The sequence below is a fragment of the Thermobia domestica genome, chromosome 13, assembly GCF_964235325.1.
Source record: "Thermobia domestica chromosome 13, izTheDome1.hap1.1, whole genome shotgun sequence".
NCBI classification, from domain to species: Eukaryota; Metazoa; Arthropoda; class Insecta; order Zygentoma; family Lepismatidae; genus Thermobia; species Thermobia domestica.
The window spans coordinates 143,561,325-143,573,968 of NC_137466.1; the positions used below are offsets into that span (position 1 = coordinate 143,561,325).

General features: G+C 35.3%; 1 pseudogene; it reads right to left on the bottom strand.

Moving 5' to 3' along the window:
• Window positions 1-4,883: 4,883 nt before the first annotated feature.
• Window positions 4,884-6,360, bottom strand: LOC145669307 (spliceosome RNA helicase DDX39B pseudogene; annotated as a pseudogene).
• Window positions 6,361-12,644: the final 6,284 nt, after the last annotated feature.

The following is a 12,644-nucleotide window of genomic DNA, read 5'->3' on the forward strand; positions in this document are numbered from 1 at the left end:
TTGTGGAGGATATCAGTATGATCTCAGGGGTCCTAAAACGTGGATTCAGTGTATTGAATACAAGATTTGGTTTCACGAATCATGTGATACTCTCAGCATTGTTAAAAGTGGCTTGTGAACATTGTGTAACGATGGTTGTGCATTGTTGTCTGGCTCCAACGAGTAGTGACCCATATGACTGCAGCTGTTAGGTTAACAGTTTCGCAATCATCACAAGCTACTAACGATATGTATTATAACTATAACTTGGACGAGTTTTGTGTACCAGCAAAGCAGGTAGCACATTGTCAAGAACATTGTTTAGTTGCGTTCAAAATGTATCTCATTACGATTCTAACACCTTTCCGTTGTTGTAAAGCAAGTGGCGTTATTTTCCGACACGTCTGGTAATAACGCCATATCATACCCATTCCGATTCTCAGTGCATTGTGGTCGACATTGTGTGTGTAGGATCTTTGTTTCTTCATTGTTTTATAGCGGAGGGTTCTCCCTATCTATATATATAAAGGGTGTTTTAAAACTACACCGACAACGTTTGAGAGATGATTCCTGACATCAAAATAAGACAAAAAGTATAGACCAACCTGGGTACACAAATGCTTCCTTTCGGAGTTATAGGCTGCCGAAAACATGAAAAAATGAACTTTAAAGATCCATAGTTCCAAAAGTATGGGACCTACCGTAGTCTTGTCAAGACTTCACTTAGGAACTAATATGTGCCCTATCCAAATCCGTGTTTGAGAATTCTAAGATATTCACGCAACATTTTTGTAGAGTTTGACTACAGGTATATAATTTGAAGTACTCACCAACTACCTCTATAAAAATTGTTGCAGAAGTACCGCAGGTTTCTGAAACATGGATATTTGGATAGGGAACATACTAGTTCCTAAGTGAAGTCTTAGCCCGACTACAGTGTGTCCCGTAATTTTGGAGCTATGGACTTTTAAAGTTCATTTTTTCATGTTTTCGGCAGGCTATAATTTCGAAAAAAAAAAAACATTTGTGCACCCAGGATGGTCTATACTGTTTGTCTTATCTTGGTGTCAGGAGGAAACACCTCCCAAACGGTGTCGGTGTTGTTTTGAAACAACCTATTTAAATATATCTATATCTATATATATGCGCTAGGTTTATACGAGTATGTTTATCGCCTATCCTTTCGACAGTGAGATATCGAAAACCACAAGTGCTAGAAACGCACAGATTTCGCTGCTTGATTCCAAATTTTGTGTAGAATGTCCAGTTCTTATTCAACTTTTCAAAAACCGTGTCGTTATTGTTCTATTCAACATTTAAGGGTCGTTTCGAAATAATCTTTCTGCATGATTTTTTTTCTTTCAGCGAAAAAGTAATCAGTATTGAAAATCCTCATATGGAAACTTGAAAAAGGAATTAAAACTTGAATTTTAGATTTTTCACTTAATTCTGACGAGAAATAAGTACGTGCCATATATGGCACACTATGCAGTAAGGTAAACTTTCCTAGAAGTGCTCAGGAATACAATTCTAAGGGTAGTCTTGTAAACCTATTCCAAAGAATATTTTGTGGATTATATTTCGAGGTACAAACTGAGTCAACCAAACATCAACGTTACTACTATCACTTAAGTCTGGAGCTGAACTAGGAACAACATTACTTTTAGCCCCAGAAAATATTTCGAAATCATAACTGAAACCTGAAATTCCACTCAGAACAAATGTTGTATAACCCCATTTATGAGGTCTCTTAGCGTTATATTGTTTTATTGATGATCTACACTTTAATGGAATGATTTACTCATCCACTGTCAAGAATTCTTCTTTGGAGACTTCACTCAGACATTCTTGTATCTGTTTAAGAAAAAGCCTAATCTTATGAAGTATGCCATAGGCAAAAATCCACAAAAACCACACGTCAACGTGTTTCCCCTAATACAATTCACGAAGAACATGCCACATGGCACCAAAATTTCTTATTCGTACAGGTCAATATCTCACACAACAGAAGAAACAGCCATTTGGCGCCTTTGATAAATTACACAAAAGCTAAAGTGAAAAGAAGGGGGTGTGCCATATATGGCACGACATGAGGAAAGGGATTAACATTGTTGCAGGGCGAAACTATGGTGTTATGTAACCAGTAGAGAAGTTACGTATTGCGGGCTGACGGACATTGCAGGCGCTTTGCTTAAATCAGAATGGCAAAATCTATTGGATTCTGGTAACTTCAAAAGCCTCAAGAGACGCAATGAGGCGTCCTAGGACGGATATGGATTTATTAGAAATAAAAATATTTCCACTTGATATCGTGTTACTTCTACAAATTTGCTAGAAACTTAGTCCAACATTTATAGATACCAATTCACTTCCTTTATGATTCTCCTGTCCTTTATTTGTGTGAGTAAGGAGACATACACAGTGGGAAGAAGATTCATGGTCATAACAGAACGATGCGCTGAGTAGACAGCGCAGGTTCAGCTATTATTGATAAATAACTGTATGAATACAATAAAGAGAATTTATCAACATATGCAAGTGATTGCAGAATATATTCTAATATATTGTTGTATTACACTTTTCGTAGACCTCTCGTGGCGAGGAAGGGTTATGATGAATTCTAGATGAAATGAAGAAAAAATTACGGCTTATATTTTTAACAATAATTTACGAAACGAAATGAGACGAGGCGAGTAAACTTTACTTCTCTAGTGGGTAACATTACGCTTATGCAACACAGAAGTTATGAAGAATTCCCTTCTCATAGGTCTGGTGAATGGCGTCTTTGGTTCTAGAAGCTCCGGGTTTGATGTTGGTAGGAGAGCATTAAAAAGCCGGTTGCTACATTCAAATGGTCTTAGAGATTCGGTTGCAGATCCCAACGCTAGAACCACTCTGGAGTCGAGTCTAACTGAAGAGCATAGGCATTTTCAACTGTCCCGGGGTATATCTATATCTCTATTTGTGACCTTGTCCAATTAGATAAGATTTACTTAAATCCCAAACGAGGTGACTCGGTACTTAAAACTTTGAAGTGTGATCGGTTGATCTGTTAACAATGTTTTTAAAAAAGGAAATGAAATCTTTCAGTTTAACATCACACAGTTATGCCCGTTAGGCTAAAGAAGACGGATGATTACAACAAGGTGAATGATGGTGGAATAATGGATGGATTGAAAATGTGGAAGGAAACAGGAAAAACCCATGGCCACGATGTTGTCCACCAGAAATTTACTCTGCTGGGAATCGAACCAGGGATCCCACACACCAGCAAGCGCTCTACCACCGAGTCACCGTATCCTCTAACAATGATAAAGAATTAGTACTGTTATGTGTGCGTTATTCAAGAATCTTGATTTATATGACATAATATTTTGTCATTTAAAATTAAAGCCAAAAGTGGTAATTGATTTCTACCATTTCTAGTTTTAGAACAGAGATAAGAATAGAGTCAGAATATGTCCTTAAAACGCTTAATTGATTGTAGAAAACACTTCTTGCTATCTATTACCGTTTTTATAATCTATAGATCAACGTTAAGCGGCTGATTTATTTTGGTTTAAATAGAGATTTAAAGCCGGAATTCGTTTGAATAGAGAGTTAAAAGAGAAAATACTATCTATTCTTAGAATTCTAAATCGATTCTTTAAAAAAAAAAAAATCTGTTTCTCACTATCTCTGATCGTTTTTGGTCTCTAGATAGATCAACACTGAAAACGAAAGTTCTAGTGGATTTTTATCATTCCCTATTTTAGTAGATAGTTAATGATTGGAATGAAATGTATTACTGTATTGGAATATTTAATCAATTGCAGACACCATCTATTAAAGTTTAATGCTCTATTGTGATCAAGGTAAAAACCGGAAATGATTGATTTCTATCATTTCCGACTTAAATATCAGTTCTATAAACAAATTCGATTCCTATCCTTTGACTCTCAAATTGTGTCCAAAAATTGATGATGATATATCAAGCTGTTGTTGATTGTTTTGGCTTCCTAGCGGACGGAGGGACAGACATACGGACAAAGTAAGTATAAAACAAATTCAAGTTCAAATTCTGGGAACTTCACTGCACCACATTGATCTTCACTAGTCACATCAGTGTTGCCATAGTGTTGGTTGAAGTTTCAGTGCTCTATTAAACATCGTTTTGAAAACGGCGCTTTCTATCGAATAAGAAGGCTGTTCCTAATATTGAATTAAAGGCACGACGATATTCACGACAGAAATTCTTGCTCCTCTTTGTTAATTCTTCCTCAACTGGGTTATATTAGGGGGGAGAGGACCCCACCTTTAAATATTGGGGGGGCAAAAGTGTCCTGCCCCCCAAACTCGGCGCCTATGGTAACAGTATCGAATATTTATGGTTAATCGGACTCATACCTCTTACGTGACAACACTTACTACTTTTTATTCAGTCTATGTAATAAATATCACTTTTATTTCCTTGCGAAACCATATTATTTCACTAAATCTATAATTGTAATGGACAGCTGCAAGGTGGATGCTTAAAATATAATGAAAATTCGATTGTTAACATACAGTACATTACTTTATTTACAGATTTTTGAGTGTCATAGTGTCTTTCATGTATTCGTAAGTGACTGTGCTACTATGATTAAACTCTTTTGCGGTTACGCTAAAGTGATTCGCTTTCAAGTTGTAGTTTTTTTGCGATAATTTCGCTTTCATTTTGTTGTGTGTTTTTTCTTCGCCTTTGAGATGTAGGTGTCAATTGGGGTTAATTCGAGAGATCATTTCTGAATACATATTTATCACATTTTCATCTTACATTCTATATTGTGGAACGTACAATATTTTTATTAGAAACTAAACCTAAAAAATAAGAGTCGAAAGAATTTTCTATTCAAAATTGAATTCTCTTTTGTTTTGACTAATAAGTTACAGCATAATTTTCCTATACCTCATCAATTTACTATATAATTAATACAATAAAATTATTCACCTGTTCTCTTTATATCACAACGAATAACATGTGAAATTGGTCAATTATTGTAGGAACAAATTCAAATTATTTCCGTGGAATAATTCAACAAAGAACACAAACAATAACTCAAATCTAGACATTAAGGAAACTTTCGTAATTGTTTTTAGAAATTTGTTGATAAATTTGTGGCATTTCTGTGAACACAAATCCAAAATTAACCTGTAATTCTATGATAATTTCAACTTCTGTTTTGCTACCAATAAATGTAATGACCAGACCGTTTTCTCCAGAATGTCCAGCATGTGCTGCCCGATGAAGATACATGTTGGTGTTAGATGGGGCATCATAGTTGATGACCAAGTCTACTTTTGGTGTATATAATCCTCGGCTGAACAAGTCAGTTGCCACTATTATGTCCCCTTGCATATCTTTGGACTTTTTGTACATAGATAAGCTAGTATTCTGTAATATTGCTGCATATATTTGGATAACGGAGAAATCTATTTGGCGTAGCATTTCTGTTAAAGCTTCACATCTATCGGTGGATGTCACAAATATCATTGCTTGTTGGAACTGGCAATGACGTAATAGTTCAAGAAGTATACGATTCTTTTGGTGTTTCTGTAGAGCGACATATTTTTGTTCTAAATTTAAGAAGTAAGGATGAATTAATCCAAAAGAATTGATTTCAATCGGATGCCTCATAAACTTCTTGCATAGAGATCGAATGTCATCTGTTAATGCGCTACCAAACATTATAACTTGTTTATCTCCTGGTGTACTGCAAAATATGGCCTGAACGTCATTTCTAAATTTCAGATTCTTCATTATTTCATCACACTCATCAAGAATAAAGAATTTGAGGTGATCTACATTTAGTGCTCTTGATTCTACTAAGTTCCTCACTCGTTCTGCAGTGCCTACAACAATATGTGGCGTTGCATATTTCAATATTGCAAGGTCCATTTTTATGGGAAATCCTCCAAAAAATGATGCCACCTTAACACTTGGCATATACTTTGATAATATCTGAAGTCTTTCAGTAATCTGGTTCGGTAGCTTTCTGGTGCGACACAGGACCAAAACGTAGAGTTGATTTTCTGTTGGCTTCACTTCTTGTAACGATGCTAAAGTATACACAGCTATTTTTTGTATACCGGATTTAATTTGACACAATACATCCGCTCCGTTGATTATCTGAGAGATGCATTGTTGCTGTACTGAAGACAGTTGTCTAAATTCGGTATTCAATATAGCATACAAAAGTTGCGGCTTAAGTGAAGAGCCATCAGAATGAGAAATTTGGATTACTGAACCAATCCTATCTCTTATTTGTGATTGATCTTCCATCTTTAACAAAATACTACTTTTAACATAAACCCTTCTTAAATAAATGAAAAGATATTCGAAGATCAATACAAAGCTACTCAATTCAATATTCTTTCGTATCTATGTGATTACTATTGAAAAATTCTTGTAGAAAATACTGATTGTTATCACCTTATTAAATAATCAATTATTATTTTAAGAGCTGTTAGCCAGAAATTAAGTTGTGAGGTGTATGAAATGTTATACATACCTAAAAATTATAGGCTTTACACTATATATAGTCATATGAACATGACCCTCACCTATGAATAGAACACGATATATACCAAGAAACCACTTAGTGCATTATGTACTCTCTTTCAACTTGAACGCACGATCGTAAAGGTTACGGATGTTACCCTGGCATCCTGATAAATTGTGTTAAACGCTTCTTGCATCTAGTGATGCAGTTAGTTAAGATTTGTCTCCGGAATTGCAGACTGGATCAAACACGTTTCAATTGAGCTCTTCACATGTTCAATGGAGATCAGGTCTGGTTATTGTGAATACCACGGGAGGGAGCGGTCATTGCCCTGTTGAGAGATCTCTGGTTTTGCAGGAACAGCAACAAAACACGGTTAGTTGATATTTTGGATGTGCACTGCAGTGGTCAATGTTCTCAATAAGAATTAAACATGAATGGTTAATTTTATGATATGGCTCCCAAAATCATGATTTCTATCGTTAAATATGTGTATTGTTGCCGCATGCACCGTGCAAGATACCGCTGACACCCATAAACAATGAAGTTTAGCACTACGTTAGCAACAAATTTCATCACTAAATATGATGAGGCGCTGTTTAATCCTTCAACTGCTTCTTGCGTGACACCATTGCCGGCCAGTAGCTTCAACTTTTCTCGCTATATACACCATATAATTTATGGCTTGAAAACTGATATCTCTTCATATAAACATGAATCACCAAAGTTTTAAGCCATAAATTAAGGAAATATATGAATAGGTAAATGGGATAGTGGTATACGGGTTAGATGTACTTTGGCTTTTAATAAAGAGAATATAGTGCAAATGGAATATATTTTTGGGACGCTTAATTGGTTGCAAAAGACCGCTTCTTATATCTACTGCCATTTTTACTCTAAGCGATCAACAATAAAAACGGAACTGGTTCATTTCCGCCACTTCTTATTTAATTGAAAGGATACAAGAGAAGACAGTACATATTCTTTGGATACTAAATAAATTCGGAAAATAAAATAAAGTGCTTTTCGCTATCTCTTATCATTTTTGCTCCATGTACATCACTATTGAAACCGGAAGTTGTAATAGATTTGTATCACTTTCGATTTTAGTAGAGAGTTAAGGGTTCTTAGGACACTTAATAGATTACAGGAAATTGTTTTTTCGCTATCTATAACGGTTTTCGCTCTATAGGGATTGATGTTAAAACTGCAAATGGCTAATCAACACCACTTCTTGTTTGAATATAATATTCGAACTCTATTCCTAACTTGATTTAGCCTCTTTACATCCTGGTCAAAATTGATGGCATCTATCAGGTAATTTTTGAGATTTATTTTGTCTTTCAGACGGGCAGATATTATAGGGAGCTAGCTTGTTTACCAGCGGGGGCTGAAGTAAAGGGGAAAAAATTTCAACAATTTTTCTGCCTGACTCTTGCAATACTCCCATACCCTCCTTCTATATGTCAGCGTTGCCAGGGTTAAAAATTTGTCACATGAATGTCATTCTGAAGAGTTAGTGTGAGTTGGTTATTGGGTGCTGTTGTGGTTGCGGTATTGTTGCTTATTATTTATTTGACAATGGCTTCACAGTGTAAGAGAAGGCAAACTATACACAGCGAAGCTAGAGAAGTAATAAGGAAGGCCATAGTGCAGTGCGACGAAGAAGCGAGGGAGAAAAAACTGAAGCATTTGTTATCACAGCCTATTTTGCGTGTGTCCACGTAAACAGGGATCTTCGATAAGGATTTCATAATTGCATAAACTCTTTGAATTAAGTGAGTATTAGCTGAATTTTTTGACAATGCACTCGCAAAGTGACCGTTTCTTGGCGACGGGGTGGGGAACCTGCCAATCAACTCTGAATTCCTCAGCCTCGCATTAAAGCTAGCTCCCTATAATACATGGGCACAAAGGACAAACAGCGTAAAATCAAATTCCTTTAATATTTAAAGAATAGTACACTGAGAAAAAAAATCCGTTATCCGGACAGCGGTATATTATACAAATATACGGAATCTACATGTTCACTATGGAAATTTGTACGGAACATACGTTATTCATACTGCCCTTTTCTCGCTTAGGTGCTACATAATGCCACTGCAGGATGTCTGACATCCAACAGTCTTTCGTATATTACGTACATATGTCAGCTATATATTATATACATTCATCTATAAATGAGATCCTGACCTCCTGTATACATATCTTTATTTCGTACAGAAAGTACGTATAAACGGAACATTTATACGAAAAGTATTATAAAACATAAGTGTTCTCCAGGATATTACCTATAGTCGTACTGTCAAGTCCAAAAACTAGAGGACTTACGCACATAACCTACGTCTTTTACGTATGCTACATACGCTTTTTTCCTCTATGTAGAATGAAAAACTGTGAATATTAGAGTAAGACAATTGATTGACAATATTAAGAGTCTTCATCCCGGTGAAATTAAAATACCGCTAATTTTACAGTAATTGTGTGATATCTTCAAATAGATAAGAGATAATCGAAATGTGGAACAAGAGCGCCCTAGACAATATCATTTTACATGAGATACCGTTATCACGACTCACTTATCTGCTTTCGATTTTGAGCTATTTTGAAAATCAACGTTTATTTTCGCGTTTCTAAGCGGCTGAAAACGGAAAGCCACGAGGTGACTTGTGATAACGGTACCTCACGCAAAATAATATTGTCTATGGCGCTCTTGTTTCACATTTCAATTATCTTTTTTTTCTATTTGAAGATATCAAATAATTACTGTAAAATTAGCGGTATTTTAATTTCGCCTCTTAAGGATGAGGCCTCTTAAGGAGGACAGCTATTATATAAAAATAGAGAAATCCCCGACCAACTAGGTTTGTGAAAAACATCATGTCCATACGTTTTCTCGGGTTTCTCCAGTTTACTTTCACATTCTCATTCCACCAATTCTTCCATCATCATTCACTTGCCTTAATTATCCGTCTCCCTTAGCCTAAAGAATATACGGTAATTGTCGGAAGTTAAACTCAAAGATTTTATTTCATTTCATAAAAGCTGAGAGATTATAGAAAGAATATGATACTTAAAAAGTCCTAAGTTTAATTGGGTCAATTTGATTATTTGAGTATCTTTCAGCACCGAGGCTATATGAAATGTCCTTAACGTTTCATTCGAACCACTTGAGCTTCCACTGCAAATCAAACCAAGTTTCCCACTTAAAAGATGCATACGCTAACCTCGTAGCTACAAAGAAACTACATTGTAACTGAACTTTTTTAACGACGGCAAAATGTTGTTACTGATTATTATATTATCTGAATTGGGGATGTTTAAGTTTCATAATTCAAACATTTATGCAAGCTTATAGAAAATACTAACAAAATTTCCACGAAATTCTTATAAAAACTAATTTTTTTGTTTTGTTTTGTATTTCTGACCATATTTAAGGTCAAACGTAAACACAAACGGGGGCAAAGTTCTTAAATATTTGGTCTACATCATTTCCACATAAAAGGAAAACAAGGATAAAGGTGAGATAAATACCAATTGGTTGATTGATCGATAATGAATAAGCAAGGACGCCAACAGCTATTTATCCATATCACGATAAAGCCAATAGCCGATACATGTTGAAGACAAAACTTGCGATTACAAGTTGAAGACAAAACTTTTGAAGAACTGTAAGCCGAATATAAGGATTAGAATATATATATATTCCTTTTTAGAAAAGGCCGCGAAAAGGCTAAAAGAATAAATGTGAAGGTATAACATGTAACAAGAAAATGATTTAAAAATAACAATAACATATGACAGGGAAAAGATGGAAAGAATAACTTCAGAGTACGTTAACAATTATTCTAATCTAACAAATAAAAATGAAAATTTGACACTGAAGTCGACATTATCCGTCAAAATTTCATTTAAGACTTTTAGATTGAGGCTCGAGGACTAAACGTACTTTGAAGTTCGAGTATATTCTTGACATTCTACTGGAATATCAAAGTACTCTGAATCAGTCCTTCTTTCAGAAAAAAAAAAAATGTTCCGGGGGCCACACTTAGTATCATAGGCGGCACTAGGATTTTGATATTGGAGTGCAAGCTGGGAAGGGATAAGACATAGTAAAGAATATTAACATGGTACGCAATGAAATCTATTATGTAGGCCTACATATTTAAAGAAAGTTCATACATAGATACACATGTGTGAGAGTTACGGATTTATCCGAGAAATATCAGAATTGTTAAGTGTATAAGGATACAGTACAACCCCTCAAATCCGAACCCCGGAAATCCGAAAACCCGGCAAATCCGAACACGTTCTCAGGAGAAAAAAAAAATAACTACAGCTGGAAAATGAAAAAAAAATAGATTTAATCACACAAATTTAGTTTTTTAAGGTTTTAACATTTTTAGACTTAATACTTATTCAAAATCATTATCTAATTATATTCTTACAAGAAGACAGTTATAGATATGCGACAATCATTTTGGACATGAGTGTACACCCGCCAGTCAAGGTCACTGCCCTCTCGGCCACTGGGTCACCCTGTCTAACCTCAGTCGTTGTTTTACCGCCAATTCAGTGACGAAATAAGTACACAATATTATTTCCCGGGTAATCCGAACCCAGCCCGAAATCCGAACAGGCTTCAGCCCCAATGAGTTCGGATTTGAGGAGTTGTACTGTATATATATTGCAATAGCATCAATTACAAGAGCTTTTATAAGGATACTCTTCTGTTAAATGGAACTATGGCTTTAAATTCTTCAATGACATCTTCAATATATCTTCAATATCTATGCTCACTTGTCGATTTTAGTTTGCACTTGACATAATTCATCTTAGAGAAACTCCGTTCGCATGAGCAAATAATAACCGCAATCACTCAAAAGTTTCTTATCAATCTGTAGAAATTCACATACACTCTTTCTCTTTCAGCTTCTTGCAACCACATTAGCCAATCAAGAACTGTAGATGGAGGATTGTTCAAGCACCTTGCTCTGCACTATTGAGCCTTAAGATCTCAAAAATAATCACTAAGTTTTAGTAAAAAAAAAAAAAAAAAAAAAAATACTAGAAAAACACTGTATGATAGCAAGTAACTTATGAGAAACTCAATAAGTCACTCAAATATATCTAAACATAGGAAACAATAAATATACCCACTGCACCCACTGTGGCGCCGCCTATGCTTAATATTCCGGGGAGGCACTGTGGGTACTATTCTATTTATTATTACATTATAGACATATTATTTTGGTCTCCTCCGGGGGCTACTCTCAGAGCTTCAGGGGGGCAGTGCCCCCCAAAAACATGTTTGGAAGAAACACTGCTCAGAATATCCAGGATTCATTTTTGACAACACTAACGATTAACGCCACACACTAAATAGGAATGTGTGATATGAAAGTGTCCGATACACAAGCGAATCAGGATTACTTTGTCTCGGCGATTAGTACCCGACAACTTCTGCCAATAGCATAACAATGTTTAATTGAGTGTGTTTTATTTACAATGGCCTGGTTCGTATCTCCCTGTCAGAATGCATCCGTTGGAGAAAATAGGCAAACAAAAATTGTAACTGCGGGCCTATTTCATCAGTAATCTTAGCAACTTTTCAACGTTTCACTTTTCACTTTGCAAATTTCACAAAATATAAAGTTTCTTAGTTCCTCCATTAATCTTGAAGAACTATGCAATTAGACGTTATGAGATTGCAAAGTTGCAAAGTCTTTGCAAGATGACAATTGAATATTGAGGTGCGAGGTTTGGCGCTCAATCAAGGAATTCACTTGGTCAAGGAAACCCAACTTCCAAAATTCTTCTAGAGATGGACAAGAAAGAAATACAGGAGAAGGGAAACTTATTCCTTTAAAGAAAATAAATTAACAAAAAAAAAAAAAAAAAAAAAAAAAAAAGAAAGAAAAAAGAAAGAAAAAGAAAAAGAAAAAATGGAGAGAGACCTTGGAGAAAGTAAAATATATACAGCTTGCTGGAAAGAACTGGGACTGGATATTTACTCGAAACAACTTATATGGTCTGTGGAAAAGTCGAGCCTTGGTAAGTATTTTCATTTATACTCTGTAGACTAACTATATAACGCATACTCAAACTTCTCAAATACGTAAAGATCCACCCATTTTTTTACGA